The sequence below is a fragment of the Pygocentrus nattereri genome, chromosome 9 (genome assembly GCF_015220715.1).
Source record: "Pygocentrus nattereri isolate fPygNat1 chromosome 9, fPygNat1.pri, whole genome shotgun sequence".
NCBI classification, from domain to species: domain Eukaryota; kingdom Metazoa; phylum Chordata; class Actinopteri; order Characiformes; family Serrasalmidae; genus Pygocentrus; species Pygocentrus nattereri.
Window position 1 is genome coordinate 37,658,497 of NC_051219.1, and position 6,488 is coordinate 37,664,984.

The window sequence follows — 6,488 nt, forward strand, 5'->3', positions numbered from 1 at the left end:
ATTATTTTATAATATACACTGCTCAAAAAAATAAAGGGAACACTTAAACAACACAATATAACTCCAAGTAAATCAATTTCACATGCTGTTGTGCAAATAGAATAGACAACAGGTGGAAATTATTGGCAATTAACAAGACACACTTTTGAATGTTGGTGGTGCTTTCACACTCGTGGTAGCAGGAGACGGACTCCCCACACAAAGTGGCTCAGGTAGTGCAGCTCATCCAGGATGGCACATCAATGCGAGCTGTGGCAAGAAGGTTTGCTGTGTCTGTCAGCGTAGTGTCCAGAGGCTGGAGGTGCTACCAGGAGACAGGCCAGTACACCAGGAGACATGGAGGAGGCCGTAGGAGGGCAACAACCCAGCAGCAGGACTGCTACCTCTGCCTTTGTGCAAGGAGGAACAGGAGGAGCACTGCCAGAGCCCTGCAAAATGACCTCCAGCAGGCCACAAATGTGCATGTGTCTGCACAAACGGTTAGAAACCGACTCCATGAGGATGGTATGAGGGCCCGACGTCCACAGATGGGGGTTGTGCTCAGAGCCCAACACCGTGCAGGATGCTTGGCATTTGCCAGAGAACACCAGGATTGGCAAATTCGCCACTGTCACCCTGTGATCTTCACAGATGAAAGCAGGTTCACTCTGAGCAGATGTGACAGACGTGACAGTCTGGAGAGTCTGGAGACGCTGTGGAGAGCGATCTGCTGCCTGCAACATCCTTCAGCATGGGTCAGTAATGGTGTGGGGTGGCATTTCTTTGGAGGGCCGCACAGCCCTCCATGTGCTCACCAGAGGTAGCCTGACTGCCATTAGTGAGACCATATGCTGGTGCGGTTGGCCCTGGGTTCCTCCTAATGCAGGACAATGCTAGACCTCATGTGGCTGGAGTGTGTCAGCAGTTCCTGCAAGATGAAGGCAGTGAAGCTATGGACTGGCCCGCCCGTTCCCCAGACCTGAATCCTATTGAGCACATCTGGGACATCATGTTTCGCTCCATCCACCAACGCCACGTTGCACCACAGACTGTCCAGGAGTTGGAGGATGCTTTAGTCCAGTTCTGGGGAGGAGATCCCTCAGGAGACCATCCACCACTGGATCAGGAGCATGCCCAGGCGTTGTAGGAGGTCATACAGGCACGTGGAGGCCACACACAATACTGAGCCTCATTTGACTTGTTTTAAGGACATTACATCAAAGTTGGATAGCCCTGTCGTGTGTTTTTCCACTTTAATTTTGTGTGTGACTCCAAATCCAGGCCTCCACTGGTTAATAAATTAGATTTCCATTGATGATCTTTGTGTGGATCACCACCTTATCGTGGTGGAGAGGTTTGTGTGCTTGAAGGACCCTAGGAGCTATGTTGTCTGGAGCAAAAGCTCCTGGTAGGGTCTCCCATGGCAAACTGGTCCTAGGTGACAGGCCAGACAAAGTGTGATCCATAACCACCCCTATGAGGACAACAAAGCAGGACTCGTGTACCCTGCCCGGATCAGGGTTACCGGGGCCCCACCCTGGAGCCAGGCCTGGGGGAGGGGCTCGCCAGCGAGCGTCTGGTGGCCGGGCATTCACTCATGGTGACCGGCCGGGCCCAGCCCGAAGGAGCTACATGAGTCCCCCCTCCCATCGACCCACCACCGATGGGAGGGGCAGTAGTAGGGGTGCGGTGCATTGTGGATCGGGCAGTGTCCGAAGGCGTGGGCCTTGGCGTTCTGATCCTCGGTTGCTGAAACTGGCTTTTGGAACTTGGAACGTTACCTCACTGGCGGGGAAGGAGCCTGAGTTGGTGCGCGAGGTCGAGAGATACCGGCTAGATATAGTCGGGCTCACCTCAACACACAGCTTGGGCTCTGGGTCCAATCTCCTTGAGAGGGGCGGGACTTTTTTCTTTTCTGGAGTTGCCCATGGTGAGAGGCGGCGGGCAGGTGTGGGCTTTCTCATAGCCCCTCGACTCGGCGCCTGTATGTTGGGGTTTTCCCCGGTGGACGAGAGGGTAGCTTCCCTACGCCTTCGGGTTGGGGAACGGGTCCTGACTGTTGTCTGTGCTTATGCACCGAACAGCAGTTCAGAATACCCAGCCTTCATAGAGTCCTTGGAAGGGGTGCTTGAAAGTGCTCCTCCTGGAGACTCGATTGTCCTACTGGGGGACTTCAACGCTCACGTGGGCAACGACAGTAAGACCTGGAGGGGTGTGATTGGGAGGAATGGCCTCTCTGATCTGAACCCGAGTGGTGTTCAGTTTTTGGACTTCTGTGCAAACCACAGTTTGTCCATAACGAACACCATGTTTGAACACAAGGATGTCCATAAGTGCACATGGCACCAGGACACCCTAGGCCGCAGTTCAATGATTGACTTTGTAGTCGTGTCAGCGGACTTGCGGCCATGTGTACTGGACACTCGGGTAAAGAGAGGAGCTGAGCTGTCAACTGATCACCACCTGGTGGTGAGTTGGATCAGGTGGTGGGGGAAGATGCCAGTCAGACCAGGCAAACCCAAACGTATAGTGAGGGTTTGCTGGGAACGTCTGGCAGAAGAACCTGTCAGATTGATCTTAAACTCACACCTCCGTCAGAACTTTGACCAGATATCGGGGGAGGTGGGGGACATTGACTCAGAATGGGCCATGTTCCGCTCCTCCATTGTTGAAGCGGCTGACTGTAGCTGTGGTCGCAAGGTAGTTGGTGCCTGTCGGGGCGGTAATCTTCGAACCCGGTGGTGGACACCCCAGGTGAGAGATGCCGTCAAGCTGAAGAAGGAGTCCTACCGGACATGGTTGGCCTGTAGGACACCAGAGGCAGCTGGCAGGTATCGACAGGCCAAGCGATCTGCGGCTTCAGTCGTTGCCAAGGCAAAAACCCGGGTGTGGGAAGAGTTCGGTGAGGCCTTGGAAAGTGACTTTAAGTCGGCTCCGAAAAGATTCTGGCAAACCGTCAGGCGACTCAGAAGGGGAAAGCAGTGTGCCACTAGCACTGTATATAGTGGAGATGGTGTGCTGCTGACTTCGACTGAAGACGTCATTGGGCGGTGGAAGGAATACTTTGAGGACCTTCTCAATCCCACCAACATGTTCTCCAGTGAGGAGGCAGAGTCTGGGGACACGGGAATAGGCTTGTCCATTACAGAGGCCGAAGTCGCTAAGGTAGTTAAAAAGCTCCTTGGCGGCAGGGCTGCAGGGGTGGATGAGATCCGTCCCGAGTTCCTCAAGGCTCTGGATGTTGTGGGGCTGTCTTGGCTGACACGCCTTTTCAACATTGCATGGACATCGGGGGTGGTGCCACTTGATTGGCAGACTGGGGTGGTGGTGCCTCTTTTCAAAAAGGGGGACCGGAGGGTGTGTTCCAACTACAGGGGAATCACACTCCTCAGCCTCCCTGGTAAGGTCTATGCAAGGGTACTGGAGAAGAGAGTCCGGCTTATAGTCGAACCTCGGATTCAGGAGGAGCAGTGCGGGTTCCGCCCTGGTCGTGGAACACTGGACCAACTCTTTACCCTCTCCAGGATTCTCGAGGGTTCATGGGAGTTTGCCCAACCAGTCCACATGTGCTTTGTGGATTTGGAGAAGGCATTCGACTGTGTTCCCCGGGGTATTCTGTGGGAGGTGCTTCGGGAGTACGGGGTACATGGCTCTTTGCTACGAGCCATTCAGGCCCTGTACAAACAAAGCAGGAGCTTGGTTCGCATGGCCGGCAGTAAGTCAGACTTTTTCCCAGTGAGAGTTGGACTCCGTCAGGGCTGCCCTTTGTCACCGATTCTATTCATAATTTTTATGGATAGAATTTCTAGGCGCAGTCAGGGGATGGAGGGTGTCCGGTTTGGTGACCTCAGGGTCACATCGCTGCTGTTTGCAGATGATGTGGTCCTATTGGGGACATCAGGCCGAGAACTTCAGCTTTCACTGGATCGGTTTGCAGCCGAGTGTGAAGCGGCCGGGATGAGGATCAGTACCTCCAAATCCGAGGCCGTGGTTCTCACGCGGGAAAGGGTGGAGAGCCCTCTCTGGGTCGGGGATGAGCTCTTGCCTCAAGTGGAGGAGTTTAAGTATCTTGGGGTCTTGTTCACAAGTGATGGTACAAGGGAGCGGGAGATTGACAGGCGGATTGGTGCTGGGTCAGCAGTGATGCGGGCTCTTTACCGGTCTGTTGTGGTAAAGAAAGAGCTGAGCCATAAGGCAAGGCTCTCGATTTACTGGTCGATCTACGTTCCCACCCTCACCTATGGTCATGAGCTTTGGGTAATGACCGAAAGAACGAGATCGCGAATACAAGCGGCTGAAATGAGTTTCCTCCGCAGGGTGGCTGGACTCTCCCTTAGAGATAGGGTGAGAAGTTCGGTCATCCGGGAGGGACTCGGAGTAGAGCCGCTGCTTCTTCACGTCGAGAGGAGCCAGTTGAGGTGGTTCGGGCATCTTGTTAGGATGCCTCCTGGACGCCTCCCTTGGGAGGTGTCACAGGCAAGTCCACCGGGGAGGAGACCCCGGGGAAGACCCAGGACACGCTGGCGTGAATATATCGCCCAGCTGGCCTGGGAGCGCCTCGGAATCCCTCCCAGGGAGCTAGTGGAAGTGGCTGGGGAAAGGGAGGTCTGGGCTTCATTGCTCAGGATGCTGCCCCCGCGACCCGAACCCCGGAGAAGCGGAAGATGATGGATGGATGGATGGATCTTTGTGTGATTTTGTTGTCAGCACATTCAACTTTGTACAGAACAAAGTATTCAATGAGACTATTTCATTCATTCAGATCTAGGATGTGTTATTTGAGTGTTCCCTTTATATTTTTGAGCAGTGTACATTCACTAAGCACTTTATTAGGAACACCATGCCTCCCTTTCCTCCCAAAAGAGCCTCAGTTCTTCATGCCATGGATTCCAGAAGATTCAGAGCCTGCATCATGCAATTCCTGCAGATTTTCTAGGTACACTTTCATGCTATGAATCTCTCATTCTACCATGTCCCTAAGGCGTTCTACAGGATGCAGATCCAATGACTGGGAACGCCTCTGAAAAACACTGAACTCATTATCGTACTTATGAAACCAGATTTTGCTTTGTGACATGGAGCATATCTTGCTGTAAATCATTAGAAGATGGGTAAATTTTGGCCATAAGGGGATACCCATGGTCTGCATTCGAGCAATGACTGATTGGTAATAAAGCCTGGACTAATAACGGTCTCAAAGTGTGACAAGAGAACATTTCCCACACCATTACACCAACTCCACCAGCCTGGACTGTTGACACATAGCAGGTAGAGTCCGTGGCTTCATGCTGTTGGTGCCAAATTCTGACAATACCATCTGTCTGCCTCAGCAGAAATTGAGATTCTTCATACGTGTTCCAGTTAACAACTGTCTAGTTTTGGTGAGCCTGTGTCCACTACAGCCTCAGCTTTCTGTGTTGGCTGACAGAAGTGGAACCCATCGTCGTCTTCTGCTGGTGTAGCCCATCCACCAGAAGGTTTGACATCTTGTGCATTCTGATGAGCTTTTTTTGCTCACCACAAATGTATGGAGTGATTATCTGAGTACCATAGCCTGTCAGATCAAACCAATCTGGGCAATCTCTGTTGACCTTTCTTATCAACAAGGCATTTCTGTCCACAAAACTGCACTTTTTTTTTTCTTTATTGCACCATTTTGAAAAAAACTCTAAGATGGTGTTGTGCGTGAAAATCCCAGGCATTAGCATTTTAAAAAATACTCAAACCAGCCAGCCCGTCACCAACAACCTGCCATGGTCAACATCACGGAGATCACACTTTTCACTCATTCTGATGGCTGATATGTATTATTATTTAGCTGCGGGTCGGAATCTAATTAACTTATGCACTGTACTGCTACCACATGACTGACTGATTAGATAACTGCATGAATGAGTAGGTGTACAGGTGCTCCTAATACAGTGCTCAGTGAGTGTACATCATAAAATATGACCTTAAATAATGCATAGCCTACAAACGTTATTTAGAGAGAGCAATTCCTGACGTGGCTGATACAAAACTGAGTCAAACGGTTTTAAGACTAATACTTAATCCAAGGCCTTGAGGAATAGCGAGAGGCTTATTCTGGAAATGGCCGTGTGAAATAAGTTTGCTAAAACCGCATAAATGTTATAAGTAGAGAAAATAAAATACAAGAAAAGCGTAAAATAGGGGCCCTTTAAAGCGTCCCCACTGCAGGCGCCATCATTTAGCAAGACGAACAGCGACATCTAGTGGCGAGGAAAACATCAGGCAGGTTCGCGAAGCAAATGCTTCACAGCTGTGAGCTCAACATGGATTTATAACGAAGTTAGAGAGATAGAGGGTTAATCCTAACTCACTCTTCCTTTCTGCTACTCACTGCTGCTCCCATTACAGCATCCCCGGCTCGAACTGCAGCAGATTTAGACTCAGAGCAGAGGTTTTCTCCCCCTTTATGAAGCGCCATGATAGAAAAATGAACTGCTGTGTGATTCTGTACTTCATGAGAGAGAGAGAGAGAGAGAGAG